Here is a 12,197-nt window from a genome sequence, read left to right as displayed (position 1 = left end):
TGTTCCTGTGTTTCTGTTGATATCTTTATCCTTGTTCTCTTATAGTTCACGGAGTTTCTTTAAAATCATTATTTTGTATTTGTCAGGCAATTCACAGATGTTTATTTCTTTGGGTTAGTTACTGGAAGCTTATTTTGTTCCTTTGGTGGCATGTTGTTGCCTTGGTTTTTCATACTCCTTATAGTTTTGAGTTGGTATCTTCACATTTGAAGGAACAGTCATCTTTTACTGCCTTTCTGAGACTAACCTGCAGGTGAGCGGGACGTTGCCGCCTGATTTGGGTGCATGGTGGCACAGAGGTAGTGCTGGGTAAAGGGACACATGGGGATGCCAGTTACAGGTGCACGTGGAGATGCCGGTTCAGTGGGGTAGACGTGGAATGACTGCAGGGTTGAACTATAGGCCTACACACAGCACCAATACCAAGACAGGGTTATAGCTGCATAGACAACGGTGATACCAGAGCACAGGCTTGCCCACGGTGGCATCGTGGCCGGGGTTGATCCTTGCTCCAGAAGGATGCTGCAGTGGCTCTGGCTATGGTACAGACTCTGTGTGGGTCCATCAGCATCCACAGTGGCCAAGAGTCTGAGGCTCATCAGTGGTTAGAGGTCGTGAGTTTCTGTGATGGTGACTTAAACTGCTGGGGTCCTTAATGGTGAGGGCTGCTGTTCTCCGTTTGACCCACGGTGGGAAGCCATAGCCAAGGGAATTCTCTTTGCCACCAAGCTGTGTCGGCCTGGGAAGGTGGGGTGACACGGGGAAAATGCTTCCTATACTTCTCTGTGCTTCCTTCTTGGAGTTTGAGATCCACTTTGTTGGTGGAGCCACTTCTTTGTACTTTGGGGCTCCCCCGGAACTATTTCCATCCACGAGTAGTTGTTAAATAGTTGTTTCTGTCGGGCATGAGGTCTGGGAGCCCATAGTTTATCATCCTGCCTCTGTCCCCTGTTGCTCTAATCTTCCGTTGTTAATGTTTTCTAAGGCTAAGTCTGGTTTCTGTGGTAGAACATTAAATCTTATGAAGAAACGTATCCTTATCACTGAGGACACAATTTAAGGGTTTAATTTAAAAATAACTCCTCGTGAGATAAAATTTCTTAATTGAAACAACAAAATTTGCCTGCTGAAAATCAGGGTAGGATCAGAACTGATGTGAAATTACCCACACTTGGGCCACAATTCAAAAATTCAGAATGAGGCCAAGCAAGGGAAGCAGTAAGTTCCTCTTCACAGTATTAGTCAGATATGTTACTGTTCCAGGATCAGAAATGTTTGTTTTTCCTTTATAGAGCACAATAAGTAGTTTATATAATTGTGACAATTCTACAGAGCTAATTCACACCTTTATAAGTCAACGCAAACATTTTAGAGGACAATTTGGCCATCTGTAAAGATTTATAACTCATGTATCGTTTGACCCAATGGAATCTGTCATACAAAGTCTCATAAGCCGGCAAAGAGAGAACTTTCAGTGGCATTGTGTTAGTAGGGAAAAGTTGGCAACAGTATGAAAGTTCATCAGTATCAGACTGGATAAATCAATCATGGTCCAACTATACGAGAGAATACCCTACAGCTATTAAACTGGATTATAACATTTTATTTATACTGCCGTGAAAAGTTATCGAAGATATATTGTTAAGCAGATGTAACACAACAAGCCACGTCATGACAGCAGTCGGGCACATATATAAGATCTAGAAGATACTACCCATCACCAGCCCATCCCATTCCCCCACCCTCCTCCCCTCTGAAGCCCTCAGTCTGTGATGGGTGGTGGGGAGGGCACGTATTGCATGGTGCACTGGGTGTTATACGCAACTAATGAATCATCGAACTTTACATCAAAAACCAGGGATGTACTGTATGGTGACTAACATAATAAAAAGATATTATTATAAAAAAAAGATCTAGAAGATACACTGAGTTAGGGAGATGGATGTATACAGTTGCTTGTAGATGTATATAGATCTGTCTTGAAAATACAAAGATAGGCTAGAACGAGAACTTTTGGAAAAAGAGCAGACCACGAAAAGGGACTACACTTACTTTCTACTTTGTTGCCTATGGGATACGTTAAAATCAAATTGGCCTGTCTTTAAACCCAATCCTCCGCATTGTATTTGTGCCATTGTAGCATCAGTGAGAAGAAGGTCAGTGATCAAAAATTGCAGTTGGGTTGATACACATGAGAAGAATGAGATAAACTCTGGGTTTATTCTGAACTTTGTCTATGGAGCCAGAGTTATACACAAAGTCAGGTGAATTGAATACATATATATAACAGGCCACAGAATGTTCTTGACATTCCCAAATGCCACTGATGAGAGCTCTATTTGAAGACTGAAATAGAGATTTACAAAATGCAGCATATTATAAGGCCATTAAACTTTCCCATTTCCATAATAGAATATAAATTATTTCCCACGGAGGCATGTGGAAAGGTGAGCAAAAATCATAAATAACTTCTTAAACTCACAGAAGTGTATATTAATGTTCAAACTCTGCCGGTTTCTAACGTTACTACTGTTAGTGTTCAAAAATGAAAGCAACTATAAATGTTTCTGGCACATTTTGACAATTTTTTCAGTGCATATAGGCATCCTAGAAGACCTTCAAGTATCATGTAGGCTATTCAGCTGACATCCGTAGTCATTTCCGGATATGTTTCTGTTGTTCTAATCTAGAGTCTCCTAGTAATGTTAAAACTTGACCCCCATCTTAGTACTGATGTCATGATCTTTTAATTAAATCCCCTTCACAGAAAAGACTCACTTGCTCGGACATATGTATCCCACGTGAGGCAATCAAAATAATTACGCTCTTGATTTAATGCGGTCTGTGTTCTTCCCGAACGTTTTTGGTGGAAAACGTGTGGAAAGCTAATAAAAAAGAATACGGGTACCCATGGTTAAGTTACACTAAGTATTGAAAGGAAAATGATTTTAAAGGAGGCATAGTAATGAAAGTTATACTTAAGCATGGAGAAGGAAATGCTATTAGTAATGTTCAAAATAACATTTTAAAAACTGACCCTTAACTAATAATTCGGATTTGACAAAATGGATGAGTAGCTATCTTTTGCTTTGCTCCACTTTGGTTGTGGAAGACAGTCTCCAAAATGGCCCCGAAGGCCCCTGCCTTCCGAGATTAATGTCCTCGTGTAATCCTTTCTCCTTGAGTGTGGAGTGGAACCAGCGACTTGCTTCTGACAAAGAAAATACAGTTCAAGTGGTAAACTTCATAGAAAGCCGCTTCCCAAGGTTAACAAAACGACTCTGGCTTCCATCTTTTCTCTCACTCTGTCTCTCTTGGAGCCATTGCTCTGGCGGAACCAGCTACCATATTCTCAGGAGCTCTGTGGAGAGGCCCAAGTAGCATGGAACTGAGATCTCTGGGCAGTGGCCTAAAGAGGAACCTAGGCTTGCTGAACACCACACAAGGGAGCTTCACAGTCGGTCTTTCGAGGTCTGCCAAATGTTGAGTGAGTGAGCTTGAAAGCAATTTCTCCCTCTTTTGAGTGATGTTACCCTCAAGCAGAGGTACCCAGGGAAGTCAGGCCCAGATTACTGAGCCATAGAAACTGTGAGAAAATAAATGCTTGTTGTCTTAAACCACTGAGGTTTGTGGGGCCCCTGGCTGGCTCAGTTCGTAGAGCATGCGACTTTTGATATCAGGGGCTTGAGTTCAAGCCCCACGTTGTGTATAGAGCTTACATTAAAAAAATAAACAATATATCAATCCACTTTTTCCTGAAATCGTGTGTTTAGTTTGAAGTGGTTTTCTTTAAGATTTTATTTTTAAGTCATCTCTACACCGAACATGGGGCTCAAACTCACAACCCTGAGATCAAGTGTCACATGCTCTTCCGACTGAGCCAGCCAGGAGCCCCTAGTTTTAAGTTTTATAAATCATTTTTTTACATATATGAGAAGAGTGCATCACCTGTTTGAAAAATACCCAGAAGTATTACTTTTTTTCTGAGAGCAAAAAGTAATTGAATACAATGTAATCACCCCAATTATTGGTTTTGCTGTATTCACTTTTCTTATAACAAGAATTCCTAAGATAGGACATACTTTAGGGTACATACTCCAACCTGAACTATGGTGGCTGGGTCCTAAATGGAAATGTGCAGACAACTGTATAAACTTTGACTAGGGCCTGCATACATTAAGAACTCAGCAAAGTGCTTGAACATGCATTACCATATTTAATCCTCAGCAAAAAATTAGATTTTTTTTTTTACTTCCATTTAACACTTGAAGAAAGGGAGGTACGTTTGCAATGCATCTAAAAGGAGATTCAAACTCAAGCACTCAAAAGCCAGAACCCAGCTTCTCAACCACAACAGTGTGCCCCTTCTCCTAAGAAACCACGATCAATTCGGGGACTGCATTCTTTACATAGTGTCATGCTCTCTTTGATTACAAAGCAGAGAAATTTCAGATGACAGATGTGCATGTTAACAAGGATAAATATTCACTTGTGATCAACCAGAGATGCCCTGGGAGATAGTATAATTTGAGTAGTTAAGAATGAGGCCTCTCAAGTGGGAGCCCCTGCATGCTGATTTCAACTCCGCCAGTAGTTTGGTGCAATTCAGGTTAAGCACATTGGCCTCCCTTAGATTTATTTCATCTAATGTAAACTGGTGACCATATCAGTCCCTACCGCATAAAGCTGTTGTAAGCATTACGTGAAATAAGACATGGAAGGGTATGGAATAGTTCCTAGATACAATGAGCACTTAATAAATGGAATAGTTCCTAGATACGAGAAGCACTTAATAATTGTAAACTCTTATTATGATGATAATTATTACCTGGCGAAGAGAGCAACATTTAACAGAGTTTTAGGTTCTATACTTTCCAGAGAAAACCAGCCGTCCAAATGAGTGGAGAAAGCAGGCTAAAAGAGAAACACAGTGAAAGCAAATAGCACGTATGGATAGTCTGCAATGCCAAATACTTTTTAAAGATTTGTATATATTTATTTGAGAGAGAGAGCACATGTGTGAGTGGGGGGAGGGGCAGAGGGAGAGGAAGAGAGAGAAGCTCGAGCAGACTCCATGCTGAGCGTGGAGCCCACCGTGTGGGGCTCGATCCCACAACCGTGAGACCCTGACCTGAGCCGAAACCGAGAGTTGGACGCTTAACCGATTACACCGCCCAGGCGCCCCAACAATGCCATATACTCTTTTAGATGCATTGCAAACATACTTTTCTTTAATCTTCACAGCAGGCTTCGTAAATATCATGACTCTTTTACAAATGAGGAAGCTAATTTAACTGAGGAACTTCTCCAAGGCTTAAGAGCTGCCAAGTAACAGAGCACAGCTCTCAGGTACCAGTGGGTATTCAAATCAAAGTACATTTGGCTGTGTCTCTTTCGCGGAGAGAGGCTTTGGGGCTTAAAGGCCAGAGGAAATGAAAAGCTACCATACATTGTGAAGGCACAGCCGGCAATTTAGTTCAATCTAAGTGTTCTTTTGATTCTGTTGGTGTACGTGTTACCTACTGTGTGTCGTGTGCAAACTATGTGCAAAGATGCGTGTGGTCGCCAGGCAGGGCTGTACCATTTGTGCCGTGTACATGGTGCCCAGTCAAGGGAGTTGAAGTCCGGTCCACGATCCACTCGCCAAGCCTTGGACCTAAGGTGCATAAATTTCCACAGAAGAAGTGCTTTTTGTATGTCACACGCTAGTGAAATACGAGCTCCCAGAGGCCTTAGGGACAGGTAGTAAGGGAACCGCAACGTGGAAATGTATCTAACTTTGCTGGCTCACCCTGTGAGGTTAATTTCTTAACTATTGCTGTTTACTTAGTATTGACAGGGGGGATCGTGTTTATAAGACTGTTACTCAGAAGAGACTCAGGGCCCATTTCAAGCCTGGGGTGACAAAAGCAAAGTAATGCAGGGTGGCCTCTGCTCTTTCACTACAATTTATTTCTTACTCTGTACTGAACAGTTTGGAATGTTGTTTTCTTTAATTTTATCATTCAATTGTTTTTTTTAAGATTTTACTTATCTATTTGAGAGAGAGACAGAGCATGAGCGGGGGTTGGGGCAGAGGGAGAGGGAGAAAGAATCTCCAGCAGACTCCCCGCTGAGCAGGGAGCCCGATGTGGGACTCGATCCCAGGACCCTGAGATCACGACCTGAGCCAAAGTCAGACGCTTAACCGACTGAGCCGCCCAGGCGTCCCTTTACAATTCAGTTTCTTAGTGAATTTACAACAATATAAGGGGGTAACTATGACTCATGGAACATCGGCACAAAACTCTACTGAGGAGTGTTTCATGTAAAACGACCCAGGGGAGAAGATGCATTTCTTCTTTATTAGCTCTGATATATCATGTCCTGCTTATAAGAAATTACTTCCAATTTTTTTATCATAATGTAGTAGTCCCATTTACTCTAAGGAGTTTCCCAGCTGTCGTTATAGCATATTCAAAATAAGCAGAAGCCATAAGAGTTTGAGAAGGTGTGGAACAAAAATTTAGGTAGAAAAGAATCAAATGCTCAGGGCTGGTCAGTTGGTACGCAACAGAAATTCACACTCTCGTAAGGAAATGCAGGATTTCGCTATAAAGTACTTCTTGGGGCACCTGGGTGGCTCAGTCAGTTAAGCATCTGACTCTTGGTTTGGGCTCAGGTCATGATCTCAGGGTCGTGGGATCGAGCCCCTTGTCATGCTCTGCGTAAGTCTACTTGGGAGTCTCTCTCCTTCCCCTTCTGCCCCTGCCCCCACTAGCACACACGCGCGCACTCTCTCAAATCGATCAATCAAAGTACTTTCATGAGGTAGTGGAAACAGGAATTGAAAACTATTCATCCCGTGTGTTCATCTCTCTACTTTCTTCTGGACTCATGGTTTTTCATCGTTGCTTCTATTTGACCTTTTCATTTTCCTTTCTCTACCGACTGGCTTTACCAGATTATCTCTACACAGGGTATAAGAGAGCTACCCCACAAGTCTCAAGTCTTCTTTCTGTTCCTTAAGGAGATTAAAATCACATTAGACCACACAGATTTGCTTTTTAAGCAGAATAGCCGATTGTGGAAAGAAGATCGTGATCCTTGGTACCTAGTTCCTCATGTACCGGGGCCACGTGCGTACTTTCCTCCTACTACTGTTTCCCTCATTGCAGAGGCATAAAATGAGTCCCTATCTCCCCTATTTGGTAGAGGCCTTTTTTTATCCACTTCTAAATAAATGATGATGTAATCAAAAGGTGGGTATTTTACTGTTTGGCTAACAATTGCATTTCAAGTGAAGAAAAAGAGAAAAGGATTTTCATAGTGAAAGACAGTTGCTCTTTAATAATTTCCCCAGTCCCGGTGATTCTGAAAATTACGTGAAACCTGGAGGAATTGTTAAAACAGAGATTACTGGGCTCTACTTCCAGAGATAGATTCTGGTTTAAGAAGTAAAGGACAAGGCATGAGAATTTTTATTTTCAATAAGTTCCCTGGGGCCACGCTTTTATTTATTTTTTTTAAGATTTTATTTATTTAACAGAGAGAGAGAGAGAGACAGCCAGCGAGAGAGGGAACACAAGCAGGGGGAGTGGGAGAGGAAGAAGCAGGCTCCCAGCAGAGCAGGGAGCCCGATGTGGGGCTCGATCCCAGACCGCTGGGATCACGCCCTGAGCCGAAGGCAGACACTTAACGACTGAGCCACCCAGGCGCCCCCACACTTTTATTTTTTATCTCTGTGTACATATGTAAACTCTGCACTGCACGTGGGGCTCAAACTCCCGACCCCAAGATCAACAGTCGCAGGCTCTTCCAGTCGAGCCAGCTAAGTGTACCTCCCGGGGCCACACTTTAAAAACCACCGTGTCAACGTATTTGTTGTTATTATGTTTGGCTGAGTGCAAATTGACTTTTAATTTTTCTCATACGTAACTTACTCAGAGATGCTCTGCTAGGCTAGAATCAGGCAGGCAGAAGGCAGGAAGGAAAAGGAAATTATCCAGAGCTCAATTGGTTTTGTAAAATATACTTTAAATCCATTCAATAGCTGCTCACATTAGGCTCTCTTACAGTTCCTTTCTGAGCCTCCTAGTATGTATTTCTATTGCTGCATCAAAGGAAAATTAAAAAAAAGGACAAAGCAAACAAAATCTGGCTTGATAAGATATGGTGTTGCTCATAGGGATATTAAAATGCAAAGACCAAACACAGAGGAGATTAAAGAGATAAAATGTTTTGTCTCATAGGTACCATTTTATTAAAAGATTAAGAATTAAATAATTCACCTTCCTTTCAGGAGAAAAATATCTGGTGAGAGACAATAAAGGATTTGAAATAATAAGAAACTAAATTCTACCAAAAATGTTTTAAAGTCATGTGTTCACTGAAAGCCTCGGTTTTAAAAAAATCTCTTTCATAAACAAACAATATAGTCTCGTCTCATTGGTGTTAATATGGTCAAGTTCAAAGAGCTGTATCCAAAGATACATGACACCGTGCATTTGTCAAAAGCCATAGAACTTCACAGCAGAAAGGGTGAACTTAATGTCTGTAAATTTGAGGTAAATAATGTAGGAGGTCAGGAGAGCCCCGGGTGGGAGGCAGACCATGATAAAAGTCTCTATATTACATGTGTATGCAACAACCTTACTAAGGGGAGGATAGATGCTGACATAAGTAATTTTGGAAATGAGTGGAGACTAGAAAAGCAAAAGGAACTGTGCATATAAACACTGTAGGCTAGGGGCGTCTGGGTAGCTCGGTCGTTAAGCGTCTGCCTTCAGCTCAGGGCGTGATCCTGGTGTTCTGGGATCGAGCCCCACGTCAGGCTCCTCCGCTATGAGCCTGCTTCTTCCTCTCCCACTCCCCCTGCTTGTGTTCCCTCTCTCACTGGCTGTCTCTCTCTCTGTCAAATGAATAAATAAAATCTTTAAAAAAAAAACAACACTGTAGGCTAGTTGATAAAACTATTTCCCGTGAAAGTATCGGTTAACAATTCTGAGACCGCTATAAGATGTAGACTAGAATTGAGCAGTATAAGTTAATTGATGGAAAATGGTGAGAGCCAGGAGTCTTGTTATTGGAATGGGAGGTTACAGACAAGCAAGGGGAGGAGGCTAGAATGATCATGTGGTAACCGAGCAGAGTGGGAAACATCACTCTGAACTCACATTTACATGATAAACATGATAGATGAATATAATATGTATAATAGACTATATAGAGATATAGTGGAAAGATTAAGAGCTGTATGCAAACACAGATTTTTATACTTACATAGATTTCCTTACTCTAACAGCTGCCAAAACGTAGAAGCAATGATACTCCAGTAGCAGTGAGCATACCTGCACATGGAATTTGGTTTATAGTATTCTTCTCCAATAAAGGGAATCAAGGTTACTCACAAAAGAGGCTGATTCAAGGATCAGGACAGGTAATATAAAAGACGAGCTAGCAGCATCTTGTAGTGAACAAATTAAGGAAATGTTCAAAGAATCAGAATGTTGGGAGTGCGTCAAAGCAACAGAGAAGACGACCGAAAGAGCTCTCAGTGGCCAAAACTAGTTCAGTTTTTCAAAGTACTAGTAAAGAGGTATAAAAGTATAACCATGAGCCTATTGATATAAATGACTGAATAAATTTAAAAAATGTGATAAATGTGGGAGAAGAGACAAATCTCCCATGAAGAAGAATTCCAAATAATTTATGCAGAAACTATGCCCTCAAGATGGTGGACCACGGTTCTCAGTCTTCAAGCGTGTGCTTCACAGAGTATGGACAACAGAAACAGTAGGAAATGTCCAATGGGAAAAAAACTAATGCTACCTCAGCCAGGTGATCAAGGTGAACATCATCAGTGATAAACCATCTGGATAGCATGTATCTTTGATGTGATGAGAATGACATTTTACCTCTGGAGTCTTCCTCCACACAGTTGATAACCCCAATCTAATAGGAAAACTTCAGAAAAATTCCAGTTGAGGGACATTCTACAAAATACCCACAATCCTCAAAATTGTCAAGGTGATCAAAAGCAAGGAAAGTTTGAGAAACTGTCACAGCCATTTTGTTTCTACCTAGGAATAAACTGGCTAAAATTCGTAATCGTTTTTTTTTTTCTTTTTTTGCCATTTATCCTCACCTCAGAAACCATGGCAGTGGTATGGATGGCAGCTTCAGCACTGAAGAAACCAGATGTTTCCAAGGCATTTCTGTTGTTAGATTTGACCAGCTTTGGGTTTATCATGAGAGGTCAACCTGCACACCTGAGGAATAAGAATTGTCTCCTCTTCCTTGGCTGCGCACCACCATGATCACCAAATAAAACAACTACTCAACAAAAAGCTATGGAAAAAATTAACATGGAATGATTTAATAGAGAGTGAAGTCTGAGAAAAATCAGTTAAGGAGGGAACAGTTGGAATTATGACAGGAATTGGTCATAATTGGAGCTAGGCGTGAGACCGAGGAAGGAACTCTGAGGGCAGAGAAACCAAAAGTAAAGACCCAAGAAGGAAATGGGGTCTGGTGATGAAAGAAAGATGGCAGTCATGTTTATAGAGGTGTGAAAAAGGGTGCTAGGTAAGAATAGAGAAGGAGGCAGTTGGGTCAAGTGGTACCTTGTGGGCCAGGGTTCACTTTTTGGATTTGTTGTTAGTTTTGGGTTTTTTTCTGTGTTTTGCTTTTTGTGGTTATTTTGATTTATCATTAGTTTTTTGAGGATTTTCAGTACCAGAGGGATGTGACAGGATAAGCTTGATTTGTCTCTTTATAATCTTTTTTTTTTGAAGCAATACATACAAATATTCATTACACTGAATAAATCTTCTATGCAAGTTGAAAAGTTAATTCATGGATGTCTGTCCCAAGTGTTTAAGTGTTCATTGTCCTCCAACCTCAATATCATAACTCTGAAAGCTATCTCCTCTCTCTTCCAAAAGAAAAAATTCATTTTAATTCAACCACGTAAAAATATCATAGGTCACATGTGGCCTGTTGGCAAAGATACTTGTCCCTGCCCCTGGACTTCCTTTTGGTACACTCCAACGATTAAACAGCAGAGTGACGTGCAAAACAACTTCCTCTTAATGACCTGTTTCGGTGGAGATATTTCATCTCCATTTGATAACTACGTTGCCGAATGCCACCAATGTGGGAGAATTCTTAGGGAGACACATTGGTTCCTTTTTAAGTATAATTTCTTATTGAACTATAATTAACCTAAAATAAGCCCCTTTAAAGTGGCCAGTTCAGTGGTTTCGGTTATATTCTCAAAGTGTCCAGCTAAAACCTAATTCTAAAAAATTTTCATCACCCTAAATGAACATCTCTACCCTTTAGACTTCATCCACCAATATTCTCATCTTCTTTAATCCAGCCCTCAGAAGCCTCGAATCTACTTTGTCTCTAAAGCTTTGTGTAGTCCGAACATTTCATGTAAGTATAATGATATGTTGCCTTTTGTGTCTGTCTTCTTTCACTTAGCACAATGCTTTCTAGGTTTATCCATGCTGTAGCATGAATCAGTACTTTGTTTCTTTTTAGGACTGAAAAATAGTCCATTGTATATCACATTTTCTTTATATATTCATCAACTGATGAACATTTGGTTTGGGTATTATGAATGACGCTGTGGATATAGATTTTCAAATATCTTGGGTATAGACTTAGGAATAGAATTTGCTGGGTTGATAACTCTATCCAATTTTTTAAGTAACTTTCAGACTCTTCCAAATGACTGTAATTCTTGTATTTTCACCATCAATGTGAGGGTGTCATTTTCTCTCCATACATTCCAATAATTATTATTATCTGTGTTTTTAATTATAGCCATCTTAGTGAGTGTGGCGTATGGTCTCATTGTGATTTTGATTTGTATTTCCCTAATGAGGAATGATACTAGGTAATTTTATACATTGTGTATGTATCAGCAAGGATTTTTATTATTGCTTTGTGCAGCTGTTTTTTAAGTCAGGTAGGGAAAATGTACAAAAATAGATAAATGTGCTTTTATACATTATATTTCCTATTATGTTACTGTTTGGGGTGTTTTTTGTTTACTTATGAGGACTTAAGTAACTGTCTATGTCCCTACCTTTCAGCCTGAAGAACTCTTTTTAGTATTTCGTGTAGGGCAGATACGCTACCAACAAATTTTCTTAATTTATTTGTATTCCAGCAATCATCTACCCCCTTAGGCAGCCACAATGTTC

At 40.5% G+C, this 12,197-nt stretch overlaps 1 long non-coding RNA gene across 5 annotated transcripts in view; it reads left to right on the top strand.

Annotated features, from left to right (window-relative positions):
- Positions 1-11,961, top strand: part of LOC113241256 (uncharacterized) — a 342,792-nt gene extending 330,831 nt beyond the window's left edge. For 4 of the 5 annotated variants that reach the window (XR_006411968.3, XR_008959991.1, XR_008959990.1 and 1 more), the window contains one exon: positions 10,132-11,961. This is a non-coding gene — a long non-coding RNA (uncharacterized LOC113241256). The other variant, XR_008959993.1, reaches the window with a different exon arrangement.
- The last annotated feature ends 236 nt before the right edge of the window (positions 11,962-12,197 follow it).

This window comes from Ursus arctos, chromosome X (assembly GCF_023065955.2).
Source record: "Ursus arctos isolate Adak ecotype North America chromosome X, UrsArc2.0, whole genome shotgun sequence".
Classification (NCBI taxonomy): domain Eukaryota; kingdom Metazoa; phylum Chordata; class Mammalia; order Carnivora; family Ursidae; genus Ursus; species Ursus arctos.
The sequence above is the reverse complement of the archived record's forward strand: the minus strand, read 5'-3'. Positions and strand labels throughout refer to the sequence as shown.